Source organism: Temnothorax longispinosus, chromosome 9 (genome assembly GCF_030848805.1).
Source record: "Temnothorax longispinosus isolate EJ_2023e chromosome 9, Tlon_JGU_v1, whole genome shotgun sequence".
In the NCBI taxonomy this organism is placed as follows: Eukaryota; Metazoa; Arthropoda; class Insecta; order Hymenoptera; family Formicidae; genus Temnothorax; species Temnothorax longispinosus.
This window is the reverse complement of record NC_092366.1, coordinates 15,367,684-15,386,056: the sequence shown is the minus strand read 5'-3', so window position 1 is coordinate 15,386,056 and position 18,373 is coordinate 15,367,684. Positions and strand designations below refer to the sequence as shown.

The 18,373-nt window shown below is 43.6% G+C and overlaps 1 long non-coding RNA gene across 3 annotated transcripts in view; it reads right to left on the bottom strand.

The window, feature by feature from the left end:
- The window catches only part of LOC139818571 (uncharacterized), a 187,820-nt gene that overhangs the window by 140,785 nt on the left and 28,662 nt on the right, over positions 1-18,373 (bottom strand). For all 3 annotated transcript variants that reach the window (XR_011733447.1, XR_011733445.1, XR_011733446.1), the window contains one exon: positions 11,701-11,849. This is a non-coding gene — a long non-coding RNA (uncharacterized lncRNA). The remainder of the gene's footprint in view (positions 1-11,700; positions 11,850-18,373) is intronic.

Genomic DNA, 18,373 nt, shown 5'->3' with positions numbered 1-18,373 from the left:
TGGTTCCCATTTCGAGATGCCGCGAGGAGAGGATACATTGTCTCGACCTTCATACAAATCGACTCTCTCCAAACTCCTAACTTCAGAAGGTTTGGAGGAAATTTTCATTAACCAAAATTAAACCGACATTATTTCATTCACGGTCTTATTTCACTCGAGCAAAATTGACCATGGTCGATCAATTTCATCATAGATTTTGCGTGTCTTTTACTTTCTCTTATGCAAATCTCAATCAAAAGCATAAAATAAAGAATATAAAGTTTTGAAAGTATTAAATTATAATTTATATCAAAATATTACGTAATTTATTTCTTTAAATTTTTCATTATGTTTATTTATGAATGAATAATGTTTATGAATGATATAAAGAGCGGATTTAATTTGTAAAACATTATATTCGTGATACTCTCGGACAATCACAGATTCCCAGGACCGACTCTTTAGTGCAATCCTCTCCGTTTTGGCTTCTTTCGCACGGGATATGCCGCGCGACGGGCATTTACGCGGCATCGACCGCGAAACGAGTCGCCTCTCAGAAGTCGCCGTGTAAGAATGAAGAAAGGAGCAAAGAAGAAGGCGAAGAAGAAGAAAACGGGGAACGATACCGTCTGAAGACCGTGAAATCCGGATCCACTCTAAGCCCCGTTCAGCCGGCGAAGCGAACTCTCGCTTTTCTCTTTCGCTCTCTTCGTCTTCTGAACGCCCAATCCGATAAAAGGAGGATGCGCGAGAAGCGAGAAGAGAAGCGCGTGGCGAATCGCCGCAGTGGTTCGTTCGCCTCGCCGGTTCGTTAACCGTCCAATCGCGGCGGTGCCGGTACAAGAGCGGCGAAGACACCGTCGTCGTGTCGTCCACCGACGAAGATGCCGCAAAAATCTGACGTGACTCGCTTCGGCTGTCCGGTGTCCCGTCCTTGCGTTCCAAGCTGAGAGAAACGCAAATACAAAGACGGAGCAACTTTCTACTTGGAAATAGAATTGAGTAGCATTAAGCATACACTTATGTCTCTCCTCTATTTTACAGTCACAACATTTTAAGGGAAACAGAAAAATATAATAAAATATTTATCTTGTATACGACACATACGAATAGGGAAAAACACGATCTGAAAGCACAATGCCAAATTTTGTTTACGAAATCAGCAAATTCGTAAATTATATGTCGAAACGTAAATGCGCGTTGGATTATGCACAATTGTACGTAATAATTATTAATTAATGTTCCGTTAATTATACGTCACAGAAATTCACGGTGCGTAGTCGTTTACTCTTCCGGTGTAATTCGCTAGCGCTAGTCTATCGGATGTAATTTATTCGAGGCTCCATTGTTTTGCATCCTTTATTATATCAATTGAAAACGCGCGCGCGCAGCGTTTTATTTGATACTTTGTCAGCGCCAGGATAATTAATTTTACAAATGCGCCTAACGAGATTAACGATCTGTTACAAGCGCGAGATAGGAGTATAGATAAGAAAAAAATAACTATGTATGTACATATGCTTATAAAATCACTGATAAATATATTCCAATGAAGATAACTGCTTTACCTGCGTTTATAATTATTCCAAAATAATCAAAAATATTTCATAAGCTGTTATCGTAATGGAAACATATATATCACTGAAAAAAAAATGGCTTTCTATTTCTACAATAACACAGTTGTGAAAAGCATACTTTTTTCAAAGTAAATAACAGCGAGTTATTTCTCGACAAGAATGCCATTTCCTACGGTCAAAAGATAGCGCGTTTATTGAGATCAGAATCTTGCGTTGTCCTCTGAAGCGAGCCAGTGCCCAATGCCATAATAGATCGATTGTATCAAAGTGTCACCCCAATGTCCCCGCACCGTAACCTCCCCCCGATCGCAAGAATAGAACAAACGCGGTTCCCCCCGCCTATAGCTACATCATCGCGTCTACAGATCTCACCGACTCACTCCCCGCGACCACCGAGAAAGCGCTTAATGTAATGTGAATAATATAAAGCGCTGGTCGTTACAATCATTTCCCAGCCTGACCCCGTGCGGTGTGTAGGCAGCGGGGAGAGATAAAGGCACGGGATAGAAGAGAGAAGGGAAGATAAACAGAGTCGGAATGTACGAAGGCGCATCAAGTATTGATGCCACTTCGGCCTGCTACGCGCTGTAAGCACAGGTACGATTCGATACGCAACCTACGCACGCATACGCCCGATCGCTGCCCCGACCCATAACCACGATAGGGTCTTTAAAGCTGCATTCTATGGCTAGATGTCCGGCACTCTCCTTAATGGGGTGCCACCGATATCCTCCGCTCCCGCTCGACACACGCGAACATCCCGGTATACCGACGAGTAAACACACACACCCACGGACATCCAATAGACGGATCGCGAAGATTCCGAGCCCAATTCTCCCCATATACCTCGCACTCCGTTTCTCATCTTTGTATCCTGAAAACGTTACCTAGACTTCTAGAAGGAATTTAGAAGTCTACCGGGAATCGCACGCGGGTAACGCACCTTAATGGGATTGGCGTTCGCGGAACGATCATTAACGTCGACGGGCAAGCACGCGGATCTAAAGAAAGAGAGAGAGAGAGAGAGAGAGTGGGAGCAACGTTTTGTCCTTGGTTCCCGCCATATCCTGATGCACGGAGAACAACGTGGAACCATGCCATAAATCCGCTATGGTGCCTCATGGGACGTCCGCCGACCCCAGCGCTTTCGAAGTTGCGATAATTGCGGACAGTTAAGCGATTATCCAAAGAAGGTCTTACCGGATGTAGTTGAGTGATGATGATGGGGTATCGCGACATCGATCGTGCATCACGATAGCTTACAATAATGGACGCTTGTACGATCGAAAGGTATACGTTTTTCGTCAAGATTTCCCTATCGATGATCAACGCCCGCAGCGCGCGAGAAAATCGCTGTTACATAAATACATCGCGTGTATACGCTTTACTCATGTACAACGACACGAAAGAGCGTTAATAAGTGGCTAACATAATCCACTGCCATGCTTGACATTTGCGATTAGATTAATCAAGAGCCGTTATGGCGTCGTTCTCCGCGCTCTCGTAACGAATTCATCTTGGTATTGCCGAGAAAAAGTGCATATTGTGTTTCACGTTAACAAATGCAATAAAGTTATCTTTAACTCGAAGAAACAACCGTGTGATCCGAGAAAAGAGAAAATAAATGGCCGGGATGACTGATAGTGCCGGGCTGCGAAATCAGTACAGAGGTCCCAGAGGTTCCAAAACGAAAGCAACCGGGAATTAGCGATGTCCCTGCATCAAAGTTAAGCCTACACGGTCGGCCGGGATGGACGTGAGATTACGTCGAGCGACAAGTAGAACCAGAAAGGCTAATGAGTGGCCGAGTTAATACCAGGCTCAGTGCCGTGCCTGCTGTCGCACGTGTGTAGATAGACATATACATACATGTACGCGTACGCGCGCGCGCACACACGTACGCGTGTGGGCGCGGATACGTACGGAGAGCACGGAGAGCACGACTTTCTCTCCCCTTTCTCTGTCCTGCTCGACGACGAGATCTACGCGTACCGGCCCTCGGTTTAAACCTATGAATGCATATTCAAGATACGAATGTTTTAAATCCAGGCGGGATTATTCGCCGACGCGAGTAGGTATGCTTCTGGCCTGGAGAACGGCGGGAGAGACAGAGGCGAGAGCTCTCGCCCGGGTGTATAAAGACGGGCTGTTTTATTATTTTTCATATCGACAAGAGAGGAAGAGAGGAAAAAAAGCGGAGAGCACGACGAGAGAACAACGGGCGGACGGAGGAGAGGGATGGAATGGCGCGGGGGGTGAAGGATTAACGGCGATAAATTTCGCAAAAATAGGGGCTTACGCTGTCGCGGGGCGACAGTCTAATCCCAGTTCCGCACACTACCCCCCTTACGCAGAGATGGGGGTACCAGCTCGACGTAGGATCGTCGCCGCGAGAAGCGACGCCGCGCGCTGCTGGTGGCGATTCCGAGGTGGAGCTTCCCGCTTGTACTTTTTGCAATTATCTTCCTGGCACTCAAAAATTCTTTTTCTTTTTCGAACCGCTGCTTTCTCTCTTTTTCTCCACTCGCGATATTTACATGCAGAATTCGATTTTCTCTTAAAGCTAATGACTTTAAATAAAAAGCATTTTCACAACTGTGCAAACACGAGCATAATGAAATGGCTGTTTTTCAACCACCTATAAAGTCTCCTTCACATTATTAAGACTTCACCGCGAAACTTCAGCCGTTCGGATGGTTCTGGTGAACAACGTATCGCGAAATCGGATGCAGACGAATCCGTTGCGATTCTATCCATAATCTCACGAGTGGGCGAGAGTACGTCGGTAGAGAGCGGTAAAGAGTACATCGAAGAGGAAAAGAAGGAGTTTCGGCATTCAGGCTCGAAGTACAGGACGTACACAACAATGGCCGCGTATCAACATAATTACAGTTCGCCTCGGTTAGCGATGCGCGAGCCCGACGAGAGGCAAGTATTATATTCAAATGCGAGGCGAGGCGGCGCCAGTAAGCAAAGCGAAGGTAAAAGGGGTTGCCGTGCCCCACGGCCGAAGTGGCGGAGGTTGAAGGTTGTAAGTTCATCGAGGAGACGTGGAGGAGAACGCAGGAGGATGAGGACTGAAGGACGAGCGAGAGGACGTAGAAATGTCGCTTCGAGCTAGCTGTCTAGTGAGCCCCAAGAGAGGAAATTACGTCGTCTGGCTTGACCCCTCCGCCACCTTCGCAACGTTTCCTTTTGGCTGAAAGAGAGGCAAGATGAAGAAAGGCGAAAAGTCTGATAACCACATACTGATACCATTCGTTTGACTATTTCTTTAAATAAGCCGAAGAATACCAACATATTCGTTAGATCAGACGTTTTTCTTATGACAATTTTTGTATGAGTTTTATTTTTTATATTTTATAACATATATCGAAAGCATCTATCTCGCCACTTTTTTTATTCATAAATATTTTGACTACGTCAGATTTTACTTAACTTCCACTTTTTATATTCCTCACGATGTCTAAAATTCTCGTAATAATGACGTATCTTAACAGAAATGTAAATGAGAAAAAATATCCACGGATACGTGAATGGTTATACATTGTAAGAGCGACATCGTCGAGCGTGAGAATCCTTTTGTAGGCACGTCGTAAGATCAAGGAACACAGACAAAATAAAAGACGTCTCTGGGGAAAAAGGCAGCAGTAAGCGGAAGAACGGACGATACAAGGGGACCAGGGCAAGCATTGACTTCCCGAAGAAGAAACGAAGGCTCAAGGATTTGTTCAAGCGGAAAACTGCCGGTCGATGTATGCAAACGTCTCCTCCATGTCCTACGGAGCCGATAGGGTGACAACGGGCGTATCGTGTCGCCTCCGAGAGCCGATTTTCGCGTCGCGAAAGAATTGTCCGACCACGTGACGCGCGTTCGTCTCTTTCGCGGTAGGTATCGCAAAGCGAGGCGGAACGGATGCAAAACGCGGTGGAAGACAGGTCAAGCTTGTGGACCTTGACCCACGACACGTCAAGGACGGGCGAGTGGTACCGGAAGCAGGTGGATAATAGCCGGTCCAGGGGTGCCAAGGGGACAATAGATGTCAGCCGGCACGCAGCGGCACCACAGCGGGACCGAGATAGCAGATCTAAGTGGGCCATGCCGCGCTACGGTTATGGCGGCATAAAACGCTCCGATAGTACCGGAGGGGGCGGCGCGCAGGCACAGCCAGCAGCCGCGCGACGGGTCGTGCGGTAGTCAAGTTGAGTGCCGGAGCGAGAGCCCCTTTACGGCCGAAAAAACTGCCGCTATGATTGTCTATGCAAATTGTTTAAGATATCCGGGGTGAAGGCAGTTCCGCGTCTTTTGCGGCCGTCGTTTCGCGAAAACCGACACGTCCGGAGACTACTGCTGGCAGTGGCGCTCAGCTGTGATCTGACGCCCACGACAAGTTAGTCGTTTCAATATCTAACATTACGGCCCACATTGTTTTAACAGAATACAATATTCTAGAACGAAGTACACGTAACTTTTGTATATAATATTTAATGACGCTCGACAATGTCTTATCTGGCAAAAATAATTTATAATCGCACAATGTCGGCTATTTCTTTGAGCAGACAAACGCATAGAAATAAGATCCGTACGAACTACATACCTGCTAGCTTTATCGCGCCATAAAGTATTAGACGTACGTCCTGTGTTGCATCATACCTTGATGGCGATATGGATGAATTAAAGATCGTATCAAGATATATTACTGTGCCGGCGTGCGAGCAGCAAATGAAGCGCGTTTCATTATCGATCTCGATGGAAAGATGTTAACGTTTCGGTCTGTAAGACTCTACCGCATGCAGGTAATGGCATTGCTGGTTTGCGGCTTGCAGCACGCTGGCCTTACCTATCTTAGATAGCTTATTGATTGCCTCGGCTGCACTCCGTTCTCCTATTACGACAACGTAGAAACTGCAGAGACAATATGTATCTGTTCTTGTAACGCCAGGTGTATCTTTGATATTTATTCACACTTTGATAACTTATGTTTTTAACGTCCTGTTCATTTAATATTACTACAGTCCGAATAATATAATCATACAACTGTCAATTGACTGTGTGCAAAAATATTTTTAAATATAAACTTTAATTTTATTTTATATTTTGACATAATAATTTATATTCTTAGAGACATTTCAATAATTTTTCAAGATATTTAAAAGTAGGAGATGTAATATATTCATGAATTCGAATACATTTGAAAATCGAACCGGATTCATTGCTTCACATTTTCAATTTAATACACGCGTATCCAATGAGTTTTTGCTTAAGAAAAACGATTGTGGACAACATTCAGTGGAACAAAGTGCCATAAAGTAGCGAGTTGGCAAATATAATTTCATAGAATGTTCCCATTGATATAACGGTGTGCGAATGAAGTTATGGCCGGCAAGCGAAAGGATAGTGGAAATGACAACAAAGATAGTAAAACAGTGGAATAAAATGGAGATAGAAAATTGAAAAACAAAAGGAACGACCAAGTGGAAGAAGCAAAGTTGCAGGAAACTGCAAATTAGATGGATATGTCCCAGGTAAATTAAAATGGATTATATATGTGGATTCTACCTTCGATCTTATTTCCCTCTTCTATTTCTCCATTTTACCTCTGCATTCTCTAATTTGCATACGTCTCTTAACTAATATTTATTATGTTGAATTCAGTATATAGAAGTTAAAAATTTAGAATATTTAAAAACTGACAATAATATCCACAGTTAGATAAAAAAAGATTAAAAAATTCAAAAATTTTGATTAAAAGATTCTTATCACATAACACAATTATTTAATAAACAGTGCAAAATTAATTAATTCATATTATTTTCAATGCATAATAATTTATCCAAGTGACACCGAAATCTAATACGTATCATTTTTTATTAAATATTAAAAATAATTAAATTGAAATATATGATACGTTCTGTATTTGAGTTTGCAATTTAAATTTCAAATTAACCCAGCAGTAAAAATTTCAATTTCTTTCGGAGGCAACAAGACATGTTATAAATTCTATATCCAGAGATACCTATACCATATAACATCGAAAGTATATATGAGAAGGAACGACGAGGAGAGAAGTACTAGGTCGGTAGCCACAATTCTGGAAAGCCCAACTCCGCCGCCCGAGGAAGGTCGGGACACGGAGTCGACCATGATGTATGCTCCTCTTCCGTCTAATTAAACTTAGGGAGGGTCGCAGAGTTGGTTGGTGCGCCGGTTGTACGGACGGACGTATGTATGGTCGGACTGACAGCGAGGGGAGGTCGGCGGATGGCTTTCAAAATGACAACCGGAGAGAGCAAGAGCAAAAGCGAGAGAGAAAGAGAAAGAGAAAGAAAGAGAGAGAGAGAGAGAGAGAGAGAGAGAGAGAGAGAGAAGATCCGAATGGGCACTACGAAGTGAGAGAAGGACGGGAGAAAGATCCGTGTCTCCTCGCGAACGCATGAAACGGTACTTATAACGAGAGTGGGATCACCATCGACTTCCTCTCAGGAGACTCGATGCACTTAACTTCTATTACATTATTCATACGCGGCGATAAACAATCCGATGAAAAAAGAAGACAGCAAACCGCGCCGGACGTTCGTGCCGTACGAAACTTTTATCGAGCATTGGCAAGCGTCGCGATTTTCGAAAATATCGCCGAGTCAGCGTAACGCAGCAAAACATGCGAGCTCGTGTGGGGATCTGCGCCAACGAATACATAAACTTGCTTTTAGGAAATTCCATTAATCTCCAGTTGCACTCCGGCGCCGTATACACCAAGTCCGTTTTGCGCGATACATCGATTGTTTGAACCATACTATTTTCTTTTTTCTTATATATCCTTATTCGCCATAGAATAATAACACAAACACCAGTCTCTCTCTCTCTCTCTCTCTCTCTCTCTCTCTCTCTCTCTCTCTCTCTCTCTCTCTCTCTCTCTCTCTCTCTCTCTCTCTCTCTCTTTCATTAAAAGTATATGACAATGTCAGTGCAAAAACCTGATTTTTCATGCCGCTTATCTTTAAGATTAATCTGTATAAATTATGATTCCAGACACACTTGCTTAGAGTGTGAGTGCTTGTACTTAATTTTCTCGGCAAATTGCGTCTATTTTCTCATGCAAGTTGCTTAATAGCCAACTAATAATTACTACTGCGCTCAAGTGCGCGCGAACATGTGGATATACTATAATAAAAAATAAAGAAGTACATGATGTTTAAAAAAAATCAAGCAATATTAGTTTCTTCTTATATTACAGATCATCTAAATTAAAAACGACTACGCTCAGTCAACTGTGTATTTCTTTCATTAAAAAACCGTATTTTATAAAATATTAAACGTTGCATTTAAACATGTTCACTTGTCCTTATTCATTCCACTCAAATCTCCAATTCACATCAGAGTATGCATTGAATAGACGAGAGATCGCTATCTACATTCTATCCCTCTTTGCTTGCAACATTCGTATCTTTCTGTACAATTCTAGTATCGAAATTATATTGCAAATTATTATTATAATTTCCTACGTCTTCTTCTAATACACCCAATCTCCCTCGCAATTTTATTCCGATATATTTATCTTCCTTCATCCTTCCTTCGCTTCACCTCCCCGTTATACACACTTATCACGTTTTAACGCAATGCTCGGCCTATTCGGTATTCGCTTTTCCATTGAGCGCTACTTATTTCCCTCTGTCGCTCCCTCCCCATCTATCTAAACTATGTGTATACATAAACTATGTCTATTCAAGCGTACCGCGGCGCGCTCGACTGCTTCCCGTCTACCGCGTCAATGCGGGACTAGCTGCTACGAAACGGGATAGACCATTGGCGCGCCCCAACGAATTCCTTGGCGCGAGAGATGTCGCGATTCCAAATGTTTAACCAGCTAAGCTTAAACGATGGCAGCCGATGGCTGAACACGACCTGGAATTCCCGACGGCGTTGCTTCTATATAGCGATGGAAACGGAATAAGCGACGATCGGCATATTCGCATTGAACACAATGAATTTATGGCGGATACCTTCGACTTGCCTCGACTCCGCAAACATCGTCCGAGGAACTTCATGGGATGTCATAATTTTCCGTTTATCGAGTTCTCGGTTCACCGTGGTTGATATATCGCATGATATATATTTAATTCGCGCTAAAATTGTCGGTCATCCACCTCTCGAAATTGTTAAGGTACGCGCACCGCCGATGCAGAAAAAAGCGCAGAAAATTAGAACATTATTACGGGGAAATCGTAAGATCATAATTTGTCCGATGAAAAAAGATGAAATGTCGGAAGGAGCGCTTAAAGACCTTGGCACTCGAGTAAATACACGAGTTCGTGTTCGTGCCAGTTACTCTTTTAAGGTGTAATATGTATCCAGTGCATCCTCTCCCTCCCCCCCCGCCTCCGAATGAATTCCGGGACGCAATATAGTCGCTTAATCGCTCGTAATAACGCCGAGACGAATGCGGCGCTTCCCGAGACAACTGTCGCGAAAAACCTCCGTAATTTCTGGCGGATGGCGCACCACATAATCGCTCGCAGACGAATTTCATGTATCTTGGATACGGTGTTTTTCATCATTTATATTATTTATAACAAACGTACTTTTATCTCTTTTATGATAATTCAATAAATGTGCAAAGTAAAGAAAAATACAAATTCATATTTTTCTATACTTTTACTCCGCGAGATTTAATTGCGTATAATTAAAAAAAAATACTTTCTGAAATTATACTTTTGCATAAATAATTTAGAGCGCATTACGTAAAAGTACTGTTAAAACAAAAATGTAGTCGTATTGATAGACATGTATGAGTATTTAGAACGTGAAGCACATCAAGAATTAGCGCGCATATGTCGACTAAAACTCCCCGCGCTTCCAATGTACATCGAAACAAACTTTGAACGAATCGACAGACATCGAAACTCAGTCGTCGGAGGGATGGCACATCGAGTCCCGATGCATCGTCGCTTTACATTAAAATCCTTTTAACTTGGGCACCGCGTATGAGGTCGTTAACATTCGCGAGAGAGCTCTCGACGACGCGATTAACCAAGAAGCAAGAGGAGCGTCGACCGCGGGCTCGTCTTTCTACGAGCGAGTGCGGTATCGTCATCCTGCAAACAGCGTATATGCATTAAACCATGAACCCACTATCCCCGACGTCATATCCAATACACGTTGTTAGGGGGGTTGTTGAAGCCGCGATACAGTACAGGGAAACGGGGAGTGGTGAGGACAGGGGAGGGACGGTAGGTGGCTGCAGGGTGATTTCGAGGGTAGCTGCCAACCTCCCCCAGTGCGGTAATGGCATTAACCGAGCTGCAATATGATTACCGCTCTCGCAAGGTAACCTGATCACACCCGAAATCTATGGGGTGTCCGGAATATGAGAGTGAGAGCGAGAGAGAAACTTGTGCAGTGTGAGGAACAATGTATTGCGCTTGGAATAGCCGTGCAACGTTACGCAACTGCGGCGGTTGCAGCCGACGCCGACGCCGAGGTTCGGCTGGCGTTCTCCCCCTTAATCGCGTTGCGCTTTTTGCGGCTCAGATTACCCGTGAATCATTAGATACTCGGGGCCCCAGTAGAATCAAAAGCCACCACTACCATCGTGCTACGGATCGTTCCTTATCTCGACATTACGAGATTAGTCTCTCTCCCGTCGCGCGTTTCTCTTTCTCCCATTTTTTAACCGTCCCTCTTCGTTCGACGGAGTACGCGCTTTTTGTTAATTGCCCGCAGATTTTAACAATGACAGTAAAGTAACGAGAGACACAAAATTTTCCCGAAAGCATAACGCTCAAGAAATTCGATCAGAATCAATGTACAATTCATAAAAATATAAATGTGTCAAAAGAATAAGCAACGAAAGCTGTACAAGACTTACAAGTCGCTAAGAAAAGCAATTTTTAGATGCACTAAGTGCATAGCTTAGTATTTGCATTGAAACGAATTGCGATTTTAAAATATTTCAGGATTTTAAATCGACAAACATGTCAACGACGGTTTTTCCTCTTATTTAAATAATACTTATACGCGAAAAGACATTCGCGAATAAAAGCGACGAGTGGCACTCTGTTTCTGCGGCGGCGTCGTCGCGCCGTTTAATATCTTTCGAAAACAGAGAACGTCGTCAACGTGCTTTATGAAGAAGAGGGCACTTACCGTAAGATGTTGAAAGAGCCACGCCCTGAGGATGTTCGTCGCAACCTTAGGAAAGATACCCCGTTTCTTTTGGTTTTTCTTTCCTGACGAATCGTCATCTTCCTCGCCCGTGCCCTCGCCGCTACCGATACTCGCGTTACTCGCGTCACCTGCAACAGTAAGAAGAGAGCCAAGGTCATCACGTGCCGTCTCGGTAATTAATGCAAATTTATGGCAATTCCCGGTCCTTTATTTCATGTCTATTTGTTGATGAGGGACAAATATATTATCACGTATTTTTAAAATTGTTTTACATAATAAAGTGTTGTCATGTTATTAATAAAATATATGCTAGATCAATTTGCCTGATTGTTTAAAATATGATAAATAAAAAGAAATCAATTTTAGTTCGCGATTAAATCGCGAGATATCTCGCACGTCGAAGCAGAATTCCCAACGCGTTTAAACTGCGCTCCGATTTTCGGTCCATACCCTGGTGGGCGATAACTACCTCGACCCTAGGGCTGGTTCCCATGCATACAAACACCATTAAGCCACCCGCAATCACCCGGCCCCCTTCGACCCCGAGAACCCCGTACACACGCTTCGTTCCCGGCTCAACCGCGTACCCCTGCCTCTTCGCCATCCCATTTCGCCTCTTCTCCACCCGCGCGTGCATTAATTCTCCGTCATTGATCAATCTTAGCTTTTTAATTGCACAGTCACTGGGGACTCAAAAAGCGGGACAGTAATGAGAGATATTAAGACACTTTTGGTTATGCTTTCCAGAAGCTCTATAATCATATTTTCATATTATCAAACGATACGTACATCGCACAAAGTAAAAATACTAGCTAGATACAGATCTGAAAATAATTTTGTTGCAACATCGAAATAATTATATATAACACTCAAACTAATTGCTAAAATGTCAAAATTTTTTATAGCATTAAGTATCATCATACTTCAGCGACCTACTATAATTATTTTGATGGTGCAACAAAATTAGTTTCAGATCTGTATCTAGCTAAATTTTTAGATTTCAGCAGAACCGTTCTTTCCGTGTATATATTGTAAAATGCGTTACATTTTGTATATATATACATATATTAAATGTATGTATTGATTTTTAATATATATCCCAAAAAATTAGAGATATTTTATAGTCATAAATTTTTATCTCGCAAAATGCAATATTACTGATCACAATCGTAATAATACTGCTAGAGCGACCGTTACTGCCCTACTGTGACATAAATTTAGAGGTGATTATGGAATAAAATGCAATTTCATCGAAATTTTCGCGATGTTCCGACGAATCAATCTCCCGACAAGCCTGGGTGCCGGAAGTTCGAGGTTCCTTTTATTCTTTCTCCTTGCAATCAGCCAGAAAGGAGCAGTAGAGAAGGCTACTTACGCCAGCGGATTATAAATGACCGAGCCTTATCGTAATGCCCAAGGCCCCGATTCCCAAGGTTCTATCGTAACAGAGAGATCAGGGTGAGCCTGGCGCTCCCAGGGGGTTCACGATGACAGGTCGCCCGGGGGCGCTGCCAACTCACCCCTCTCTCACTCGCCAAAGAACGGTCTCGTGCCTGAGATTAACTTTGAATTCGTCGAGCGGACCGTCATCGGACAAGGGGAGGATCGACGGCGGGCAGGCAAAACGAAAAATTTGTCCGTCGTAAGAGCGGACGGACCGGAACGGCGGGAGATCGATGGAAATTGGTGCCACGTACGACGTATTCTCGCGTGTGCCGCTTTCTTGAAACGCTCCGAGGGAGAGAAAACGAGAAAAGGCACCTCGGCACTGCGATTCGGCGTGATGGATATTTATCGTGTCGTGACGCAATTCGTTCCGATGAGCCGACAAATTCTACGAAACGCAATTTTCCAGGAAAATCGTCAGTTATTGACAAAAATTTTAATGCTACATAAAAAAACTGTAACTGTAATTTGTAATTGAAAAACTTTATAGCACGAGATATCTCGGAATTACTGAAAATAAAGCAATGATTCAGCGATGTTAAGACTCTGAGCTATACGCGTTATGAATCCAATTGATTAGTTTCACGAAAATCGGCGATTACGCTGGCTTCTTTTTCTCATTGACCAAGTTTGTTTTCCAGTCCGGAGCATTAGATCCATTGGCGGCAGTCGTTGCGCGTACGACAAAAACGACGTTAGACGTTCACCCTCTCTTCGACTCAGAAGCCCGTTAATGGCGTGTCCGCAAAGTCGAATAGGGCGGCCCGCGAGCTCATAGAAGCGGCGGGTGGCTAGCGAAATAACAGAATGGCTAACGGGAACGTCCCTCTGATTGCAGTTAATTTACTCGCTGAATCGGGTTAATGTAGCGTACCGGTCGTACCGTGCTGTGCCGTGCGGCACCGTACGGCGACGACTTATCGGTGTCCCGGCAGAAGAAAATGGTCTCCTTCGTCAGAGTATTGTTCATCACGCTCGGCGATTCAGACTGAATCCTTTTTAATCGCACAATAATTCCTAGCACGATTAATTCATTCTCGTAATTACAAATTATACATAATCTTAATACAATTAATTGATTTTTATCTTGAAAGAATCAGACGATAAGTGAAAAATTACGGAAAAACTGTGTAATAAATTCCACGTGTGAAACGTTGGAAAATATTGAAATTTATCGCCACAGCACACGAGAGATGTCTGCAAAACCGCATTAGAAAAATATTACGTCATGATTGCGATAATTCATTCAAAATGTATAATGTGGTTTTCCATGACAGGTCGTTAAAATCTTATTTGACTTTAGATACTCTCCGATACATTGATGTACATATGTAATCCAGCTGCACTGGTATTTCACGCACGATCATCCGCCCACAAGCTGTCATCGATAATGTAATGTCGTTTCTCGTCGTTGCAATCGAGCGCGCGTCATGAGATCAGGATCGTGATCGACAACCCACGCTTGAGGACGTCCGGCCTAGTAAGCCTGTTCATGAACTTCGTGTAGATAAAATCTAGCAATATCCTTATTTTTAAATAAGATTTGAAACATTTTAATGCTCCGATATAATTGAAATACATGTTTTTTTCGTTTATTTAATATACCTTCGGGAAATTGATAGAAATTACTTTTGCTTTTCGCAATGAGAAATTATGACTTTCAATCATGGTTGTTCATTAAGGAATACAATTATTTATAATAAATGGGATAAAATAACAAGGGACTCTCAATAATAAAATTAACAAGTGACAAGTAAAAAGGGAGCTTTCAGAGTACATACAACGGTTGACAGTGCGTAAGTTGTTATATCGATCTTTAATAACTTAATAATAATAATAATAGAATACATAAAAATGCATCAGACGTTTCGGCTATGTTTTGAGCCGTCTTTAGCGATGCGATAACAATTAAATCAAAATGATCTCACGTTCTCCGGCGAGAAATAAGTCCGGCGTGAAATATCTTCAAAATTTTGGTGGTCTATAAAAATAGTGTAATTTTTCGCGAGAAAATCCAAGTTTACTTGGATATAACATTAACTTACGTATTCAACCACATTGTACTCTAAAAGCTCCCTTTTTACTTGTCACTTGTTAATAAAATTATTTACATACGAATATTTCTATCATACATGCACGCATTACATCCACTCTAAAAATTGACAGCGGCCACCCACACATCTCGCATGTGATGATGGTATATCGACAAGTAAATTATCTTCAATCTAACAAAGTATACAACGTCAACAGTGGTACAAAAATCTGTAAATACGTACACGTGAGTGCGCGTTCATTCACACGTGTACTCGCGTACCCTGTACGATACGTTTACGAGGACGCTCTTGGCGGCGCGGACGTCAACGACGACGGCGGCGGCAACGGGGGTAGAAGCCATATCGTCTGCGTGTTGATTTACGCGGCGTACCGCGCATTTTTACTACCATGTTATAGAGATTTAAGTGCGGCCAATTATATGTTTATGCCATCCCCATGCCCGTGCTTGCCCTCTCTTACGCTCGTCTGCTAGCTCTCCGTCCAATAGCGCTTCCGACCAACGCGCGAATGCCCGGAACGGCGTGCCCGGTTTCTTTCTCCCGACCTGTCGCAGCTATACTTAGCGAATGGAGAATGGGTGAAACCTCACACGCCGGCGATAATCTATTTCGAGAGAGTCAATCTTTATCGCGCAACCCATTCTCGAAATACGATTTTTCGTTGAAAATGTATCGCGATGACAGCGGCAATCAGTCCGATCTCGTTTTAAGCAGAAATATTAATTCGGAAGATGAAATATACACGATCGAATTTATAGCCATCGCTAGATTTATCGGGTTCGTTATCTGTGTATATAATCTATATTTCCTTATATATATCACAATTTATAATGCTAATAATTCATGTATGTGCTATAAAATTACATAATTCATTAAATTCCAAAACGTTTGGAATCTCCAGGGAAATCGATGCCGACGATCACATTGAGATAGAACGTCAAGCCCGAGAACATCTCCCTCGAAGACGAGACCGCAGCCTCTATTTAGGATGGCCGCGCAAACTGTCGAAATAACCAGCACATATGGCCGCCGAAAATAAACTGCTCCTTATTCCCATCCCGTCGAAACGAGGATTGCACTCGTCTCTTTCTCTTTCTCCTCCCCTCCCCCTCTTGTCTATCCCCCTCCCTCCCGTCCTTCCCTCTCGCTTTCTTGTCTTTTCGTTCTCGCCTTTCCCTTTCACACCCTTCCTCATTCACCGCTTCTTCCAACTACGCGAATCCGCTTCAAACTTCTCTTCGCGTGGCTTCTACGACTTTAGATGCGAGCTCGAAAGTGCGCGACCCTCCCGGCATAAACGTGTAGGTAGAGAACGCGCACCGGATACTAAGACATTTATTTGTTGTCGCGTCGACTATGCCACGTGCGTAAAAAAGGCCGTCGGGCGAAGGGGGCGAGGAAAAAAAAGAAAACCAGAAAAAGGTGGGACATCGTATACGCCTCTTCGAGTATCGCGTTTCGCGGTCACGAAGACGACGCGCCATAATCGTAGCTTCAGGCTTTACGACGTCGAAGCGAAGTTTTGTAGGCTACGAGATAACATCGCCAAGATTATCGATCGCTCCTCAGAAGAAGTGATATCAGTTCGCTCAGCGGTAGACAAAGCGCTACATTGAATCGTCTTTTCGGCAGCGAGGTGCTCATTTTACGCCTCTGAAAATCGCGAGAAAGGTCGTTGCACCAAAACACGCCGGCTCTTCTGGCTCGGAGTTGATCCGAGAGTTCCGCGGCAGACTCGTACGACGCACAACCGCGCGCGAGGAGTGCAAGTCTCTCTCTCTCTCTCTCTCTCTCTCTCTCTCCCTCTTTCACGATTCTCAGACTATTTTTGACGATGAAATGTGGCTCGCCGGTGTTCCTTGCCGCGTCATGTCGCGCACGCGAGAGGATCGTCGCGGACGATTTCACGGAGCGCACGTATCCGCGCATCTGCGTGACGCATACGGGAGCGCCGCTTAATCCGGGAATCTGCTTAACCGGGAGATTAATCGGCGATTGTGGAAGAGATGAGGCGCGATGGGGAACTCTCAGAAGACGATGGCGGCGTCGGCAAGGAGACGGTTGCATCTCGCGAGGCTGGTCGGTGTGAAGCGCACTTTGTGGAAGTTTGTCTTACAAATGAGCCGCGCGACGCACATAATTTAATGCGTCGCTTTTGCGCGCATCTTGAACCACGTGTACATTGACAAGCAATTTAGGATAAAATTGACAAATTTTTCACCTCCTATATCTACTTTAATTATTATATATCCCCTACCTATAAAAAAAATTAATGAAATGGCTGAGTTATCCCAAACATATGTATTAACGCTTTTCCACCGATTAATAACAGACTTAATCTCTTGACAAAATCAGTTTTTGTCTTAAGGAAAGTTATGACAAGCTCTTCATTAAAATTACCGCTAAAGCATTGCAACTTTTATAATAGCAATGTATTATATACACCGAGAGAGAGATCAAGATCCAGAAGTTTATGAATTATAAAGCAACAGATTCATCGATTTATATGAGATAAAAAGAAATTTAGAATCTCTTGAATTTCTGTAATCCCAATGACGCACGACACGTCGGCGTATCGCGGAACGAAGAGGGAAGAGACCGAAATATCTGCCTATCGCCACGAACCGGGAATATGAGACGAAGGGACGAAGAAACGGCCAGAGAGATGTTGGAGCTATGCGGATTAACGGATGGAATTTCGGTCTCTCCTTCGTTTCGTTCTCCGTCTAAAAGCATCGCCTTTCATTCCGTTCACTTCAGATATTATTGTTATGATAGAGTTCGGAGTTTCAGGAATGTCGCCCAAAGACGTCGTGAAACGGGAGCGGCGGCGCGGCGGTCTCAGATTCTAATTCTTTCGATCGCTTATACAGAAACGAGCAAAGAATCGCGAGCGACGAAAATGTTCGATATAGAAGCAATCATTCCGTCGCTCGGGCGTGTCGTTTGTCAACGACCGCCGCCAAAGACTCTGCCGATTTATCTGACGAAGCGAGATATAAACTCGTTAAAAACAGCACCGACGGAAAAAGAACTCGACGCCGATCGAGAACGGAATTTACCTTCGCACAGCGTGCTCGGTAACCACGGTCTCGTTCTCTTTACCAGCGTGTAAGTTTTCATTCTTTTTTCGTCGATCTCCGCGAGAGAAA